The 20,873-nt window shown below is 36.8% G+C and overlaps 1 pseudogene; it reads left to right on the top strand.

The window, feature by feature from the left end:
• Window positions 1–1,548: 1,548 nt before the first annotated feature.
• Window positions 1,549–3,019, top strand: LOC149185114 (putative carboxylesterase 17 pseudogene; annotated as a pseudogene).
• Window positions 3,020–20,873: the final 17,854 nt, after the last annotated feature.

Here is a 20,873-nt window from a genome sequence, read left to right as displayed (position 1 = left end):
AATTCAAATCAACACAAATTTTCAAATTATTTGGATCCATTTTAACAGTGAAGCGCTGAGTACTTGAGGAGCTCCTTATCATTATTGTTGTTCATGGTTGAGTTTTAGTTGATTCAATAATGAAATGAGAGAAAAAAACCAAATTTGTGATAGTCGCTCTTTGTTCATAAAATAACCTGACTTACAAATATGGTCGGTTCAACTTGAACTAAATAAATAAAATGACATGACATGTACTAATGTACATAAATATGAAAAACAAAAGTACAATTTACAAGTAAGAAAAATTTTGACCTGACTTATAAATATGGTCGGTTCAACTTAAACTAAACAAAAAAAATGGCATGTACTAATGTGCATAAATATGAAAAACAAGAGTCCTCGAATGTGCAATGGACGAGTACGCTAAATTTTGAAATTCCTATAAGTAATTCATGTTTAAAACTATTGAGAATCCGTTATAGGTAATCACAGGTTAAAAAACTATTGAGTAGTTTAATCATTTTGGAGGAAAATTGTCAGACCCGATTAATAATGGAGTTGTCTATAACGCGATTTTTTGAAAGCTTTTCTGGCGGATTTTTCCGGTCGAAATCCGGCAGGAATTATTGGAATCGCAAATTTGATAGCTAGTTTCTGCACAATGAAAGCGTCCCAGGGGTTTTTCAGGGTGCTGAATCCAAATATGCAGTTAAAAAACCATTTTAACCGCAAGAAATCAAGATTTGACCTCAATTTCTTCGCCGGATTCCGTCACCGGAATCTTCAAAAAGTCGCATTATAGACAACTCCATTAATAATGATCAGACATATACAATATTTGAAATAATGATCGCCATGAACCACTGTTTCTGCATTTTTCTCGATTTCCATGGTGGGGAAGTCATCAGAGGACTTTGCTGGTGTACGTTCCAATTTTGTCAGTCAACAGCTGGCTGACAGTCGCCTACCTGCCGTAACGTGGGCCAACCAAATGGCGACGTATTGCGCTATTCCGCCCAACATCAAGTGATCGAAAGAAAAAGGTTGCACGATATCTGTTCACCTTTTAACTCATGACGTCTGTTCAACACCTTCCCCTCTCTGCTCAGTACGTATGGGCAAATTTCGGTAACTTGGATGCTATGCAAATCCCTAGAATCTCTTGAAACATGGTGTATGGTTTTTTTTGGAATTAAGGAAACAGGTTAATTGTATAAGATTTAGAGAGAGGAGTGAAAGTTTGTTTTTTGCTGAGCACCAGCTGGTTATTCAAGATAGCTTACTTTTTCTTGAATAAGAGTGATGAGTCAACCTGCATTAACTCATAATGGCCAGAAATGACAGTTCTTACTACTAATTTGACAACTAAATTATCATAAATTTTTCCATTATAAAAAAAATTGATTGCGGATTTCAATAAGTGATTTAAGTGATTTGAGTTGAGGATTTCAATAAGTGATTTTAGTTTAGGTTAGTTGATGTGCAGAGATATTAAAACCTTCCCATGCACAATTATAACTTACAAGAATCCTCTGCACTTAATTGAAGATCAAGTGCAATTGAAGATCAAGTATAGCGTATTAAAGGGGTTATTTTTAGCCAATTTAGATTCTCTTTACAAATCAGGGAGAAGGCTATTGAGGGTTTTCTTTACTCATTATAAAATTCAACCCCCGCAACACAATAGTTGCCATTGTCATCTCAGAGTCAGTCTTCCATGGTCATGTAATTTCTTTATCTTCTATCCCCATAGGAGTGAGTTAGTAACCAGTCATACAGGGTGGGAGGGTATTGCCTGCAAAAAAAACAAATCCCGTAAGATACATAACATCAACTTCAGAAAGGGTTTTTGGGATAACCAGTTAGATTTTTAATGGATGCTCTTTCAGTAAACCCTAGTAGAAGGTCAGCAGGAAAAATTACTCCCGCCCTTCTGGGCGAGGCTAGCAAAGCCGAGGAGGAGCTGGAAGGATTCATAAGAGTGTACAGAGACGGCTCTGTAGAGCGGTTCTCTTACGTTGTATCCAATGTACCCCCATCTGACAACCCTAGCGAACCTGTGGCCTCGAAAGATGTCGTTATAGATGCAACCACTCGTGTATGGGCGCGCATTTATCTTCCGGCTGATAATCAGCGGGGGCGTGAAAGGGTGCCGCTCATCATATATTTCCACGGTGGAGGTTTCGTGATCGGCTCTCCGGCATGGTCCATATACCATGCGTTCATGTGTAGATTCGCTCGTGAGGTAAATGTGGTCATAATTTCTGTAGGCTACAGGCTCGCTCCGGAGCATCGTCTCCCAGCGGCTTACGACGATTGTTTCAGTGCAGTCCAGTGGGTCCGTCGACAAGCTGCTGGCGTCAAGTCAATGCAAACTCAAAACCCTATTGAGCAGGAGGAATCGTGGATAAGATCGTACTGCGATTTTTCGCGATGTTTCTTGGCCGGAGACAGTGCCGGGGGTAACATCGCTCATCACGTTGCGATGCGTGTCGCGAAAACGGATGTGAAGCCTTTGCATATGAGAGGGGCGATTATCATCCAACCTTTCTTCGGCGGAGAGAGGCGCTCCAAATGGGAATGCGAAACGTCAGACCCGGCTCTACTCCAGAGATGGATCGACGTCTTCTGGAAACTTTCGCTGCCGGTGGGTACTAACAGAGACCATCCCTCGTGCAACGTCCCTGATTCAGCGATCCTTCAAGATATTTTGTTGCCGCCGATTCTGCTCTGCATTTCCGAGCGAGACGTGATGCGTGAGAGGAACCTGGAGTACTTGGAAGCCCTCAGAAGGGCAGGTCAGAACGTGAGGCATGTGATTTTCAAGGATGTTGGTCATGCCTTTCAACTTCTTCGGCCTCAGTCGCCACGAATTGAGGAACTGACGAAGGTCACACATGATTTCATTTACATACATACAAATAATCTGGTACTCAGCCCAAAATCTGTTTCTTTTTCTGTTAAATCCGCAACGGAAATGGATGATTTTCAGAGCTGATTTTGTACTTAATCATTTTGTTGATTAAAACGCACCTTTGCCAGCTTATCTTATTAACTTATTAGAGTAGAGTTAAGTGCGATCTATATTTAGAGTCCGATTAAAGTGTCAGTTCAGTTGAATTCACTAATTTAATATCTGTATATGAAATTATTTTGAGCGTGTCAATTTGCATAAAAAGTTCAAATATCCCTTTACACCAAATTCATTTTTAAAAATTAAATTTATGTGTTTAATAAAACAAACCAACCACTATATTAAAAAATAAAAAACCCACAACCACTATGTTAAAAAAAACCCCTTATTTTCAAGTATTTAATAAAACTTGCCTTCCCATTCTAATATATCTCATCCATTCACAAAAGAGTTGACCTGCTGTCAATAATGTTTGTTAATGCGATCTTGTAATGGAACGCCAGCCTGGTAACGCTCTCTACCAATAACGCAGCCCTGAACTCACGTGCATGCAACTTGCGCAAGTTTATGACCAGTAACGTGGTCCTCTACGTAACGCGGTCGGCCTGTGGGTACTTCCGCTTTCCAACGCTCTGTCTCCAACTTGCAGAGGCCTTACTGTTTCAATTAAAGAGAGTAATTTTTTTTTTCCTTACAAATTGCTGCCGTGGATTTTAGCTTTCTTTGGGATTTTTGAATCAGTTCTGATATTAATTTATTGGAAACACAAACTTAAGAAATACAGAAATTTGATTATTCCAATGAAACAAGTGAAAGATATTTAAACTTTTTAGAATTAAGGACATACCTAAAATAACTTTACATGTAATTAAAACGCATCACTGCCGCGTTATCTCATTAAAGTATATCCTCAAAAGCTTAAATTTGTAGGCCAAAGCCTACCTATGTACTTTTCTTACCTTCGCCACTGTATTGGAAAGTCTAGGATATTTTGTGAAGTTCGAATTACAGTGAGATAAATTGATATTCAATTTAATTTTTCTATATTTGGAAAAGTAAAATTTAAATATTATTTTGTTTAAATATTTAATAAGTTAACTTTAATAAGTTAAAATATTGTTGCTTGGTCACTGAGCAAATGGACGCTGACAAGGCATTAAAATAAAGTTTATTAGACATTGAGTAAATAGATATTGAGAAGGTGTAAGGCTATATTCGTAAAAACTGGTAATTTTTTTTATTAAAATATATATATATATATATATATTTTTATTTGAGACAGTGAAAGTGTTGTTTTATCATATTAAAGAGATTCAGAACAGTCAGTGAAGGAGGGTGTTGTTAAAGCGCTTTGTAATTAAAGGTCACTGGTTTTAGTCTCGTGGATACCAAAAAATTTAGCATGGTTATGGTTTCCGCTAGTGTGGTTCAGGCCATGTGCGATCCCGGGTGACTTTGACGGCTTAAACCCCCTAGTGGTGGTCTCTCAGCCACAGGGTAAGAGTGATTTTCAGGATTCACCCACTTATCAACCCAAAAAAAGTGTTGTTTTACCATTAAATAAGTTCTAATTTTTTTTTTACTTTGTTGATTTTGGTAATATTTATTTGTTGCAGAGATTAATTTATACATATTTATATAAATATATTGTGAATAAAATTTATTTTATTTAAAAAAAAAATTATTTTTATTTTATTTAAAATTTGAAGTAAAATTTGGGAAAATTGTAATTTTAAATTGTTTATGGTTCCATCCATCTTGCGAGAATCATTCGTGATTTCGATCCCTGTCATTTGATTTTCGTATTATGTGATTTGGCCGTTCACAAGCATCGAATTTGTTATGTTTTTTTTATTATTATTATAATTAAATTTGGTCAGGGTATGAGGTCACTGCGCCAATAACAAGGCAGAGGCAATTGCTCTTTGCGGTTTCTTCTGGTTCAGCAACTTTCTAAATATACCACAATTGCGCATATACCGGGACTCCAAGATTATTATTGATTAAATTTATCTCACTGTATTTAGTTTATTTTTATTTATTAATATATTTTGATTTGTAAACTATGATTTGTAAACTATGTTTGTCGCTATTTATTTCGAACTTAAAAATATGAATTTTAATTTATGATTAAAGATTAAAAGGTGAATATCTAAATTAAAAATTGATTGAATTATTTTTTTTTTTAACCTAGATGAGAATGTTGAAACTAATGATAAACAATTTCATTATTCATTTTACTTTCCTTCGTTAAAAAATAAATTTTTATGGGAAGTTTCCAAAAACTCCATTCTCAATGAGGTCATGGGATTATTCGCTATGGGACAACTATAATTTTTTAAATATATATGTTTCTTTCTCTTCTAAACAATGAGGGATTTAGAAACATTTAAGTTTATATATATAAGTTAAAGTTGTATAAATAAATATTTAAGTTGAGGGATTTAGAAACATTTAAGTATATATATATATACAAGTTGTATAAATATATGTCGTTGTAAATTATATAAGTATAGTTCTATTTTAAATACGGACATAATATGAGTCTAAAAAATCTAATTTCTTTAATTGCAATTTTTTATGAGCAAACATTATTTAAACGTTTTGTATAGTTTTTTTTATATATATTTTAAATTTTTTATTTTGGTAGACATGAGAAAATTTTTAACTTTAATGAAAGACGGACATGGTTACACATCAGTAAGCATCCTTGCTATTTTTTTGAGTTATAAGAGTATATATTTCCAGTGATTTTTTTGAGTGTTATGTTTACATTTGTTTTCTGCGGTTTCTTATGTGTAACTTGTATAATAAGTGGTATGAAAGGAATAACAAATGGCTCCATAGAAAAGAATAATAACAAGAAGAGTAGTGCCATCCCTTGGGCAATGGAACTCGATTTAGTGATAAAAAATCAATTATAGTTCTCTATATAGAGTGGCAAAAATTTTGGATTCAAATTTTGAGGTGAAGTTTAGTGGGAAGAACAATTTTGGATTGTGGAAGATTAAGATTTAGGATTTGTTGGTGCAACAAGGATTGTACAAGGGTTTGAATGACAAGAGAAAGAAACCGATGAGTATAATTCATGAAGACTAGGAAGATATGGATGTGATAGCTCTTAGCACCATTTGGTTATGTTTGGTAAATAATGTCCTTTTAAGTATTATTGAAGAGGAAACAATATTAGCTCTATAGAGAAGAATTGAGAGTTTATATATTATGAATTATCTAACAAAACAAATCTCCTTAAAGAGGAAAATATATTGTCTAAGATTCCAAAGTTGTTGATCATTTCAATTTATTTAATACATATCTAGTATAGATGTAAACATCAATGCATAAGAAAAGGAAGTAACTTGTTTTTGTTCACTGCATGGATCTTGGGAATATGTAGTCACTTTCATTAGTTTTAGTATAACTGCTTATCTTAACAATGACTCTATTGTGGGAAAATTAGTGTGAGGTGCAGAAAAATCAAGTATAGAAGTTGTTAGAGATAATGGAGAATATCCTAGAATAGTGAATTGGTTCACGATACCTCAAGATAGGAATTAGTTTCTATTTCTTATGGTATAGTTCTAACTTCCCTAAAACCATGATTGCTATATAATGTGTGATGTACATTGAGTATGTAGAGCATTCTACAGAGCCAGACTCTCCTGGTTCAGACTCTCTGTCATGAGTTGACCAGTGGATATTTTTTGTTAATTCAAACATCACTTTTTAACATGGTATCAGAGCTACAAGGCTGAGAAACCTGTTCGCTGAGTGAAGGATTTTCCCAGCGCACCAGAGGCCAAATTGTCGCATGGTTTGGGGGAAAAACTGCACCGATCCCACTATGAAACTTCCCACATTTTATTTTGGACTACCGTCCATAGATAATCTTGGATAATCTCATCGACGTCGTGAATCCGTGTTGGCTAATTGTGTCGACCGTGTAAACAAAAAGAAGGGGGTTGCATCTTGGCAGTGGCTGCCGAGAGAAGGCTGCGACAACCCTATACGTGGAGAGGGCACATAGACTGCAAGGGATCAGCCAGTGCTAGAGGCTGTTGAAAATACCAGAAATTAGACTTGCGAAGATCAACGATTTCTGTCCTTGACATAGATCTGGGGTACATCTAACATATATATATATATATATATCTATATATATCTATATCTATATATATATATATATATATATATATATATATATATATATATATATATATATATATATATATATATAGAAGCATAATTGAATGAGCATAACAAGCTCAATGGCTCCAATTATGCGAATTGGAAATTCAAGATCCAGACTCTGTTAGAAGTGCAGAGTGCTTAGACGATTGAAAATGGGGATGAGCAGAAGCCAGCAGTTGGATCAACATCAATCCCATACTGGGAGAAGCAAGAAGGTAAAGCAAGGAGATTGCTAAAGATGTCAGTGAAAGACTGCATCATACCACTTATAAGAGAATGTAAATCAGCAAACGAAATCTGGGGAATTTTGAAGGATTTATATGAGATCGGAATAGAAATCATCTTCTATTCCTTAAGAGCAAGATCTTATCCTTGAAGATGGAGGAGAATGAAACAGTTGCTGCCTTCATAGCAAGGATCAAAGATTCGAAGAAAAAATTTGCAGACGTTGGTGATACAGTTGTAGATACAAATCTAGTAACCATTACCATGAATGGTGTGACTAGTGACTACCAAATGTTTATCATTAGGATAAACGCAAGAGAGAAAATCCCAAAGTTTGAAGAACTAACAAGAATATTAATGCAAGAAGAAGAAAGAAGATCGACTCTAAAGCCCCAGAGTGTAGATATTGCATTGATGGCAAAGAAGAACTTCTCCAGAGGAAAAAGAATTCCGCAATAGCGAAACGGAGGAAACTCACAGAAAAGACCAATTCAAACTCAAGGTATGCATCTGAATAGAAACAACTCTGAAATTAAATGTTTCTATTGTGGAAAACTTGGTCATATCACTAAGGAGTGCAAGAAGAAGAAATGTCATGAACAACAACATAAGCATAAATGACATTCGGGTCATTTCCCAAATGGCAATCATGTGCAGAACTTCATATTGTTTATGGCAGACTTTGATGAGAATGTTGATGCAGACAGCTGGTATGTAGATTCAGGAGCATCAACACATATGACGGGGAACAAGCAATGGTTTGAAGATTTTAAATAAATCAACGATGGAGCACAAATCTACGTAGGTGATGATAGAAGTCATCAGATCGAACGGTGTGGAAAAATTTCTATCATTTTACCTAATGGTACTGTAAGACATATTTATAATGTCATTTATGTGCCTAGTGTAACAAAGAACTTGATTTCTATATCCATGATTACAAATCAAGATCTTAAAGTTCAGTTTTTTAAATCTAACTGTTATATTAAAGATTTGTTAGATGGCTTGAAGACTATTGCTACAGGAATTCGAACAAGAGGTCTGTACAAATTGGATGTAAGACCAGCACCAGTTCGAGCCTTGATAACCACGAGTTTGACTATAGAAGAGCTATAGCATCAAATATTTGGTCATATCAACTATAATGATTTGTTGTTACTTCAGAAAAAGAAAATTGTAAGAGATATTCCTACATTAAAGCAACTGCATAATGATTGTGATGCCTATACATTAGGAAAGATGCATAGACAGGAATTCCCTATTCAAGTAGAGAAGAAATAGAGAGACATACTTGAGTTAGTGCACTCAGATCTTTGTGGACCCATGCAAACAAAGTCATTAGGAGGTGCACTATATATTTTACTGTTTATTGATGACTACACAATGTTTTCTTGGGTATATTTTTAGAGTAAGTAAAGTCACACATTTGAGTACTTTAAGCAATTCAGAAACATGATTGAAAATAAAACAGGGAAGCATATAAAAATTCTCCGCTGCGATCAAGGGGGAGAATATAGGAAGTATGAGCTTATCATGTATTGTAAAGACCATGGGATATTACAGCAATTCACAATACCCCATACTTCTCAGCAGAATGGAGTAGTGAAAAGAAAGAATAGAACATTGGTGGAATGTGTTATGAGCTGTTGAAAGGTAAGGATCTTTCGAATGGTTTTTGGGCTGAAGCATTGAATACTGCAGTTTATTTCAAAAATAAGAGTCCTACAAAGAGTCTTGAGTTTAAAAATCCTTATGAAGCATTATATGGATTTAAGCCTGCATTAAAACATTTAAGAGTGTTTGGGTCTAAAGCATTTGCCCATATTCCAAAGGAAGACAAAAGAAAACTAGATTCAAAAGCCATCAGATGTACCTTTATAGGGTATTGTTCACAATATAAAGATTATAGATTATTTAATCCCTCTACTCACAAGATTTTTGTTAGTAGAGATGTCATATTCCATGAGCAGGATCATGAAGAACCTCATAAGCGTAATGAGGAATGGGATATTCTGTTCTTCATGGAAGAAAGTGAAGAAATAGGAAACAACCAGGATGAGCAGACAAAAGCAGAAGAAGAGAATTCAGATGCAGTAGTCAAGCCAAGTCAAGCAAAGGAAACTCGAAATAGGTTAGAAGATACACCAACGCTCAGAAGATCAGGTAGGTAGACTCAATTACCTGCTAGATACAGGGAAAATGCTTTTATAACTAGCATGATGAATTTTGTTGAACCTTCTATTCATAAGGAATCAAATGAATGTAGTGAATGGAAAACAACTATGGAATAAGAATATGAATCTATAATTAGGAACAACACTTGGGAGCTGGTTGAAATTCCTAAAGGGAAACAAACCATAGGTTGTATATGGTTGTATAAACCAAATATTAATGTAGATGGAACCATAGATAAATTAAAAGCTAGATTGGTAGCAAAGGGGTATTCACAGAAAGAAGGCATTGACTATGAAGAAACCTTTACCCCTGTAGCTAAACTAAATACCATCAGAATGTTGATTGCTTTAGCTACTAAGAAACATTGGATGATTCAACATCTAGATGTAAAGTCTGCATTTTTAAATGGAGAATTGAAAGAGGAGGTTTATTTAGAGCAACCTGAGGGGTTTTTCTAGAAAGCGAAAGAGAATTTAATCTGTAGATTAAAGAAAGCTCTATATGAACTAAAGCAAGCACCCAGGTCCTGGTATGAAAAGATTGATTCACTTTTTCTGCAACTTGGCTATAATAGAAGTAAAAACGACCCTAATTTGTATACCATGAAAGATGAACAGGGGTGCATAGTGTTGATTTCCTTTTATGTAGATGATTTAATTATTACAGGTGATGTTGTTTCTCTAATCAAAGAAATCAAGCAAAAAATGTCACAGGTATTCGAAATGAAAGACCTTGTTGAATTAAGACATTGTTTGGGTCTTGAGATCTGGAGAGATTCAGGACAAACTTTTATGTCCCAGGGTAAGTATGTCAAAGGTCTAATAGAAAGATTTAGAATGGATCAGTGTAAGGCTGCAGCAGTACCATTACATCAGAACATTAATCTTCAGAGTGAGGATGGCTCTAAAGAGGTAGATGCGACACTTTATAGATAGCCGGCTGGGAGCTTAATCTACTTGACCACTAGTAGAGCAGATTTGGCTTATGCAGTGAGTGTGTTAAGTCAATACATGTCCAAGCCACTATAGAGTCATTGGAATGGAGCGAAATGTGTTTTGAGGTATCTGCAAGGTACTATAGACTATGGTATTATTTATATTGATTCCTCTGATGTTAGATTAACAGGATTTATAGATTCAGACTGGGCTAGAAATGTAGATGACCACAGATCCATAACAGGTTATACATTCAGCATTGGATCTGGGGTGATTACATGGAGCAGTAAGAAACATAACACATTTTCCTTGTCTTCAACAGAAGCATAATATAAATCCATGCGCGCAACGACATGTGAGGCAGTTTGGTTGCGGTGACTTCTCCAGGATGTTGGGGAAGAATATAAAGATGCAACAACAATCTGATGCGACAATCAGACTTCAATCAAACTTGCTAATAATCCAATGTTTCACAAGAAAACTAAACAAATTGATACACAATTCCACTTTGTCAGGGAGAAAGTGCAATCAAAAGAAATCCATCTTGTATATTGTAATACATGTGATAATGTTGCAGACATTTTCACTAAGCCTCTTGGAAAAATTAAGTTTGAAATGTTTAGGGAGATGTTAGGCATATTTGTGAACCCCTTCTCCATTTGGGGGGGTGTTAGAGATAATGGAGAATATCCTACAATAGTGAATTGGTTCATGGTACCTCAGGATAGGAATGTGATGTACATTGAGTATATAGAGTGTTCTATAGAGCGAAACTCTCCTGGTTCAAACTCTCTATGGTAGAGATGACGATTGGATGTTTTTTGTTAATTCAAACGTCGCTTTTTAACAGAAGCTTTTACACTTGAAGCAATGGTGGCTAGAGGTTGATTAGAGAAAGAGGGGATACCTTAAGAGGTACATCAAGATATAAATCCTACGGTGAGAAGGGTAACCTAAAATGTTGGTAATGCAAAAAATAGGAAATCTCAAGAAACATTCTTGGAAGTGGTAGGAATCTGAGTAAGATGAAAAATGTTAAGAAATTTATGCCGGATCATGTTCAGATATTGTCAATTAAGAATTGATGCACGATAATGGTACAATAGTTACAATGAAAATCTAGAAAAAAAGAAATATGAGCACTAAAAGGAATTACTAGAGGTACTTACACAACATTTTAGGGCATTGTGGAAAAGGGTAATCTATGGACAATCAAGTTATCTTCCTAAATATATAATGTTTATCTATGGAAAACGAGTATAACTTTCAAAAATTATATTTTTCTAAAATTGGTATGTTATTTTCTTTCTCTAAAATATGATAGGTGTGTTCACTTTAGGCCTTGGGTTTGGTATGTAAATGATGGAAATTTTGGACTAGTATCACTATAGGTAACAAATTGATCTTGAGACTCATTACTATTTTCAAAGATTTTTTAATGTTATATATATATATATATATATACACCATTAGACTCCACTATGAGGGTCTTAATGTATTCATAAGATATGCATTTATACTACATAACTCTTTATCTATTCCAATGCAAAATATTTTCTATTTCAAAATAAGTCAAGAAATAATATATCATATCAGAAATAAAAGACATGCTTTTTATAAATTTGAAAATGTTCTCAAAAAGATAAATAAAAAATAAAGCATAATAATTATTTTATGAAACAATGTTTAGAATCTGCACATACATCTCTGTAAGTGTCTTCAGTTTCATTTGTAATGAACATGTAGAGCATATACAAAACCATGGTTGAATTAGGAAGTGATAAAAATCGACATGTTTTTGGTTTATGTGGATTAAATCAAGAGTTTCATCAATCTAAATCTAAAACCAAATTGGTTGGCTCATCAACAACATAATTGAAAAGGTGTTCCCACCAAATATTTTTCTGAAATTAATAATGTCTATTTGTAATTAATACACATGCATTTTATTAATGTGCACATGTTATATAACTCACACATGTTTTCTAATGCACAAACATTACATAACACAAAAAAATTATTATTTCCATCTCTCACCATCTTTCCTTACTCTCCTTGGCCCCTATATCTCTAACCCCTTCTCCCTAACCCTCCCAGGTCTCTTTTTCTCACTGCCACTCTTTCTATCTCTTTTGCATCCTATGTATCCCTCCTAACTTTGCCTCTCACACTAATCCCACCTCTCTCTACCCATTTCTTCTTATCCGCCTCCATTATCCCTCTTTCCATCTATATCTCCCTTTCTGTTTTTCCTACCACTTTATGTCTTTTCCTTTCCCCATCACTCCCTTTATTTCTATTCATCCCCCCCATTTCTCCCTCCTTTTTTATCTCTCACCCCCTTTCCCTATGTTTTTTTCTCTATATCCATTTGTCCCCATGTATCCATATGATATTCCTCTCTCTATAACTTTCCTTATCACCATCTCTCTTCCTTTCCACATTTCTCTTTCTCCCTCCTCTCCCTTTAATACACATTCTCTCTAATCCACCCCTTTTCCCATCTATATTAGTTTCTATCACCTTATCTCTCCCTTATTCTCCCTCTCACCCACCTTCTCTGACATCCCATCCTAATCCTTTTCTCTCCCTTCCTATACCTTTATCTCTTTTCTCTTACATATCCCTCCTATAACCTTCTCTATATTTAACCATATATAAGACCTATATAACTATAAACCCCTTTTAATCCCTGTACATTTAGTGATTACATTTCTATTGTTATATTTTTCTGTAGTTGTTGATGGCACTGGCCTTGCCAACATGTCAGGGGATCTCCCTAGTAAGAAGTCCCAACTAGACCTCAGATCATTTGGAGTAGGAGTTCCAGTAGTGGGCAATACCGTATCGTCTTAACTGTGGTTGCATGTAGAGGTAAGCAAGATGTCCTTGTTGGAAGCAAGGGTGTGACCTTGATGTAAGTCTCGAAAGATGCATGAAAGGCTCTAACACACAAAAAGGGAGAAAAGTGTGCCCCTTAGAAGCTTGTGATAGCGCACAGCTTGAAAGGGAACACATGAGCTGAAAAACATTATGAAATGGAAAGCAGAATAGTCGACAATCCAAAGTGATGAGTTAAACTAACAAAACTCTTTGATAAGATTCATACAAACACATACGGAATAGTCCATACATACATGTGTAAGTTACAATGACATACATTGTTAGAGTAACCAGAACAGTTGAACTACAATAACAATACATGCATCAAATGTGTTGGCTCTATTATATTAAAAGAGTGAAAGATCTAATCCTACATACAACCATGAAAGCCACTAGCCCCAATAGTGGAATGTTACAGTCACTACCGCCTACTCCTCCAAAGCGATGTACTCACTCTGTACTGTGGAGAAGTCAAGGCTCATTACAATACACTCTAAGCTTTCTCTAAGTTATACCTATCAAAAGCTTGGCTCCCAAAACCCTGTACAATGAGTTATGAGGTTCTATATATATCAAAGGGTGGGGTGAACCTTGACATTCCCTTTGTGACTCTTCAACTACCCTCATGACTCTTCAACTTACACATGACTGTTTACATTCTACTATTGACACTTGGTCTTTCACTTTACAACATATTTACAATAAAATTTGCACATGTACCCATGTGAGACAAAAATGGGCTTGACTAAGCCATGAAATACATCACTCAAACTTGGACAACTATGGGAAGACTAACTCCTCAGCATCCTCTTAGTGATCGATGGTGGCGAACTGATGCCATGCTTGGTAGTTTGTTATGGTGGTTGTGTACTCCGTGGTGACATCCTTCTGGAAGAAAACTCTTACCTCTGTAGCATCCAGGTACACTAATTTGGCACCTCCTTCCAACTCATCATATAGCTTGCGAATCATTGTCTTGAGTGCAGTTGGATCAATGACATACTAGTGCATAGTGTCTATGCTCATATGCAAATATGCATTGGTGGCTATGCACATCAACTACTCGAAGTACATGTCCAACTCCAATCAGACTTGGTTCTTTACTTTTTCCTCAGCGAGTTTGCCAATGGATGGGATCTTATACGTGCGCACAATGACATCCATGCTCCTAAACACTCGTGCATGTGAAGCCTATGAGCTAGTGAAGAGATTTTCTTATTCACCCTTGGGTAGATATCAAGCATCTGTTACTTTCCCCCTCAGCTGGAGGGCCAACATTTTAGGCCAATTGAAAGGTTTTTCTTTGTTTGCCAGCTGATCCAACATAATCACCCAAGTCTACGACAAGGTTTTTGTACTCTCTGGGACATATAAGATGCATGCAAGGATGACCAAGAACTGATAAACCTTTTGCAATGTCTTTGTCTTGTGTTACCTAGTTGGGTGTTGTCTTGAATTTAGATGACTCTCTCACCTAGCTCCTTGTTAAGGGTTAATGTCCCCTAGGTTCTTGGGTTAATATCGTAGCAGAGTGGGGGTTATCTATAAAGAAAAACAAGCATTCCACACAGCCATGATGCTAATATAAACAAACTACACGAAGAGAGCTGCACCTAGGGTTCCTTCGTTTGGGAAGATCTAGCTAGGGTCCAAACCCTCTTCGAGTTCCTTTTGCTCCTTCAACCTACAAAACAATCAATTTAAGAAAGCACAACAATGTATGGACTAAACAACATAAAGAAATCAACTTCATAGCATGTTGAAAGTTAGTTATGCAATTGAAATAATCATTCATTTGTCAATCATAACATTGATATCATAAACATGAAGAAGATTCATATCAGGAACAAGACAAGTGTTTCTTTTATTATAGATAACTAAAATACAGAAAGGAATGATTTCACATGAGTCTTCCTTTCGTAGGCTCCAAGTGGAACCATCCTCCAGATTCCTCCAATCTCAAGCCTTCAACAAGCTCCTTCCATAACTCACTCAAGGATATCTCAACAAATGGAAAGACATCATAACTCAAGGAAACAAGGGTTTCCTGTAATGGGGGAAGTGCTGGAAGCACAAGGATCTTCAGACCTGATCTGGGATAATCTCAACTGAGTGATTTTTCTCTCTATTCTCTTCTCCCTTAGGCCTTCCCATTGAAGCCTTTTTATACTTCTCCCAAAGTAGTTTTTTAGTGGGAAATTCATTGGGAATAGTTGGGCCATGAACACTAATAGGTAATCAACAGGTAAAACCCACAATCTCCGCCCGAAATTAAGGAGATTTAATTTTTTTAAGTGTTTTAAGACATATACTTGGGTTGGGTATACACAGACCCATGTACACACATGTTTACCTCAGTGAAATGTCACGTATAGGGAGTAAAACACTATTTTTTAAGTATTTGGACCAGGTCTAGAAGGAGGGGTTGCCCTAGGCCATAAGTGCAGCATCACAAACATCAAGAGTGAGATTTGGAGCTATAACACTCCTCAAGATACCTCTTGGGTTTGCACTACTGGTGGGATTGGTCAAAAGCATATCCATTTTGTTCACTGGCTGTTGCAAGTGATACATCTCCTGAAAGTTCTCTGTCGTGAAGGTAGCAATTTGTGTTCCACTAACACTACTTAGTACCATTTTCTCTGGGTCATTATGTGAGACAATCTACTGGATCATGTCCGCACATGGAAATGTGGGATACCAGCATACAACTCGATATAAGCCAGACTTATGTATGTTGACATAGACTCTGTGGTCCTCGAGATTCTCCTGAAAGGTGCCTGAGAATATGTCATTGATGTCTTGCCATTTGATCTTCATCTCCTTGTTTATGAATATATTAGTATCTTCATATATGGGCAAGCTCATAGACAATTTCTCAACCAAATCTTGAGTTGCGCTCCCAATGGTGTCCTTTGACCATGATCTCTCTCCCCCTTTCCCTATGTTTTTTTCTCTATATCCATTTGTCCTCATGTATCCATATGATATTCCTCTCTCTATAACTTTCCTTATCACCATCTCTCTTCCTTTCCATATTTCTCTTTCTCCCTCCTCTCTCTTTAATACACATTCTCTCTAATCCACCCCTTTTCCCATCTATATTAGTTTCTATCACCTTATCTCTTGTAGGAATTTACAGGGTAAGTTCCTCAGAAAGAATACCAAAAGGACACCGCTCACAACCAGATCACAGATCAATACACCAGTATTTTTGACGTGGTTAAAACCATCAAAGAGGGAAACAGTCCACGGCTTGTCCCAACGTGGGTACTACAGGCAATTTATTAATCAAAGAATGAAAATTTACATAAGCTTCTCTCATTACGGATTACCCGAACAATGACCCTCCATGCGCTTTAAATAGAACTCATGGACCAATCGGGTGTCAAGCCACGGATCAAGTGTCGGTAATACCGAGGAGAGAATGAACCGTCGGATCACTACATATCGTGACCGTCGGATTGTAAGTTACAAAATGTACAACGGTAAATAAACACACTTTACCTAACTCTATACCTAACTCTATACTAGACCAAGTTGAACTTAACTATTTCCTATGTGTCGGAATATCCTAACATCCCCCCTTAAGAACAACTTGGGATAGGATTGAAGGATTTACAAATATGACACAATAGGAGAAGGAAGGAGGCACTAGAGCCTATCCCCCCTTAGTGACAACTTCCTGAACTCCAAGCATATATCGAAGTTTAGTGAACTTCGCCTCTGTGAGAGCCTTTGTGAAGATGTCTGCAACCTGATCATCTGTTGAACAATATTGCACTTCAAGAACATGGTCATGAATGAGCTTTCTGATGAAGTGCATGTGTAGTTCAATGTGTTTGCTGCGCTGATGCTGGACTGGATCTTTGCATAGCTGAATGGCACTTTGATTATCACACCAAAGTGTGGTTGGATGCTGCTGCTCAAAGCCAAACTCTGATAGGATCTGACGAAGCCACAAGGCTTCCTTACTAGCTTCCACAGCACCACGATACTCTGCTTCTGCTGACGAAAGAGAAATGGCAGCCTGTTTCTTACAAGCCCATGTAATAGGTCCTGAACCAAGAGTGAAGACATAACCGGCAGTAGACTTCCGATCATCAGGGTCACCAGCCCAATTAGAATCAGTGAAACCAACTAACAGAGGAGCTGCTTTGGCACTGTAATGAATCCCAAACTGTACTGTACCTCGAACATAACGAAGTATTCTTTTAGCTGCTTTCCAATGACTTTCACAGGGGTTTTGCATAAAACGAGCAACAAGGCCAACAACAAAGGAAAGATCAGGACGAGTATGGGTTAAATACAAGAGTTTTCCTACAAGTTGACGGTATAAGGTAGCATCAACTTCAGGAGAAGTACAAGAGACTGAAAGTTTGACTCCAGACTGAATGGGAGAAGGGGCTGGCTTACAGTCTTCCATGTGAAAATGACGAAGAATATCACAAGCATACTTAGACTGGGAAAGGAAAATACCCTCCTTGGATTGCAAGACTTGAAGACCGAGAAAATAGTGTAAGTGTCCTAAGTCTGTCATTTCAAATTTCTTTTTAAGGCTGGACTTCACATGGTTTATAAGGTTGGGATCACTACCAGTAAGAATAAGATCATCAACATAAAGAACAAGGATGATAAGAGAGTTGCCTACTTTCTTGGTGTAGACAGTATTGTCAGAATGACACCTAGAAAAGCCAGATTCTAAAAGAAAGCTATCCATTTTGGCATACCAAGCCCGAGGAGCTTGCTTGAGGCCATAAAGGGATTTCTTAAGTCGACAAACAAGGCTGGAGTCTGTTTGTATGAAGCCAATGGGTTGTTCCATATAGATTTCTTCCTGCAAGTCCCCATGCAAGAAGGCAGATTTAACATCCATCTGATGGACTTCCCATTTTAAAGAGGCAGCAAGGGAAAGAACAAGGCGGATAGAGTTCATTTTGGCAACAGGGGAGAAGGTTTCAGTGTAGTCAATGCCTTCAACCTGTGAAAAGCCCTTAGCAACGAGACGAGCTTTATGTTTATCAACTTTCCCATCTGGTCCATACTTGGTTCTGTAAACCCATTTACATCTAACAAGTTTGCGTCCCTTTGGTAGAGGAACAAGATCCCATGTATCATTTGTCATCAATGAATGATATTCTTCATTCATAGCTGCTTCCCAATGTGGATGGCCTGAAGCTTCTGCAAAAGTGTCAGGATCATGATTTACTGGAGCTTGAGCCAGTAAAGAAGAGGCTCTTTCAAACTGAGAACGTGTACGTCGCTGATCTGTAGGATCACCGGCAAGATCACCTGCTGCATCCCGAGTAGCACGGACCCATCTTGGAAGTTGAGGATCCTGAGAAGGTGGGGGAGGATTATCATCCTCGCTTTCATCATCTGAAGAAGAAATGTTTTCAAAAGTAGAAGAGATAGGAAGAGGTGGCACATCCGCCAGACTAGGCTCGCAGGCCGATTTATTTTCATCAAATTTTACATCTCTTCTAATGATAACATTTTTGGACTTAAATGGAATAAGTCTATAACCTTTTACATCTTCAGAATATCCAACAAAAGTACATTTCTCACTCTTAGGTTCTAAAGCTTTATGCTTTTCATCTGGAATATGGGCCCATGCTTCACTTCCAAACACACGAAAGTGACTTACATCTGGTTTAATGGAACTCCAAGCTTCTTCTGGAGTGATATTCTCTAGAACCTTAGTAGGAGTGCGATTGATTATATAATTTGCACAATTAATTGCTTCGGCCCAAAAACTAAGACTGAGTCCTTTAGATTGCAGCATACAATTAGCCATTTCCTTTAAGGTGCGATTTTTCCTTTCAGCTACACCATTTTGTTGTGGAGTGTATGGAACAGTATGTTGCATTTGAATTCCATTTTCGGTGCAAAAGTTGATGAATGTGTTTTTAACATATTCTCCACCATTATCAGTTCTTAGCTTAAGAATTTGATGTCCAGATTGTTTTTCAACAAAGGCTTTGAAGGCCAAAAAAGTGTTAAATACTTCGCTCTTGAGTTTTAAGAAGTATACCCAAGTGCGTCTGGAGAAATCATCAATGAAAGTTAAGAAGTACTTGCAGCCAGAGAAAGAAGCAACAGGAAGAGGACCACATAAATCACTGTGCACAAGCTGTAAAGGGGCTGAGGCGTGCCAAGAGGCACGTTTGTCAAAACTGTCCCGATGATGTTTTCCGAGTACACATCCGGAACAAACACCATCTCTGCAAGATACCATAGGAAGACCTGTCACCATATTTTCTTTACATAGATGCTGAAGGGAGCGATAGTTTAAGTGACCAAATCGCTCATGCCAAAGTTTGCTCACTTCATCATTATGAGCAACAAATACTGAGGGAATATTTGATGACCCAAAGTTGTGAAACTTATACAACCTTGTGGAATCATCAGCAAGACCAGTAGCTAGAATCTGTTTAGGATCTTTTAGATCCTTGATTACAACATCATGAGGTGAAAATTCAACAATTTTACCTTCACCTGAATGAGTTATCTGATAGACAGATAGAAGGTTGCAGGATAAGGTTGGAACACATAATACATCATTAAACTGACCATTGTCTAGATGAACAGTTCCAGTCCCTACAACATTAAGAGATCTATCATCACCAACATATATATTTTTGGTGTTACAATCATTTAAAGAAGAAAACATGGCTTGGTTTTTGGCCATGTGATAAGAGGCTCCAGAATCAATGAGCCACTCATGAGAATGAGAAGAAGAAGAAGATACATTTAATGCATAACCAGACTGAGATGATTGACAACGACATGCAGAAAGTGCCATTCCGGAAGTTGAAGTTGAAGTAGGCTCCACATGGATGTTATGTTTCTTCATTGCGGCTTCCAAGGCTTCCATCTTCTTAAAGCATTTAGATTCTAAGTGGCCATCTCGATTACAAAAGTTACAATGTCTATCAGTCTTCTTCCATTTGTTTTTATTGGTCTTATCATTTTGCTGAAATGATCTTTCATTTTGAGGCTGAGTTGGTTTAGGACCATTCTTTTGAGGATATGACTTCTTAGGATTCTTTGAATTTGGTTGCTGCTGGGCGGCTAACGCTTTCGTGGAAGAGTTTCCAAGATTAAGAAGACCAAGGTGTAAGAGTTTTTCTTGTTCTCTTATTAAGGAATCACAAAAGGAGTCAAAGGAAGGGGCCTTGTAGTCTTTTCCTTGACAAATGAAAGCTTCCCTTGTAGAATGGAAAGTGGAAACAAATACAGAGTAGGCTGGTCCCAACTTAGTAAGGATGGAATAAATAAGGTTACCATCTTCTTTCTTAACTTTAAAGCCTTCCAAGAGATATCTAAGGGTCTTGAATTTGGACAAGAAATCTTCAATGCAAGAAAAATTATTAGGATCCAAAGTAAGCAACTCATTTTCAAGTTGATGGGCTCTAATTTCATTTTTAATCCCAAAAACTTTAGCAAGTTTTTCTAATGCTTCATGAGGAGTCTCAAGTTCTGCAATGTGGAATCTAAGATCAGGAGAAATAGACATCCCTATCAAACCACGTGCTTGATCTTGTCTATTTTCCCATTTTGCAGCC

Source organism: Pinus tabuliformis, chromosome 3_2 (assembly GCF_031772625.1).
Source record: "Pinus tabuliformis cultivar Carrire ecotype Pingquan chromosome 3_2, CPIR1, whole genome shotgun sequence".
Classification (NCBI taxonomy): Eukaryota; Viridiplantae; Streptophyta; class Pinopsida; order Pinales; family Pinaceae; genus Pinus; species Pinus tabuliformis.
This window is presented reverse-complemented; position numbering and strand designations above follow the sequence as displayed.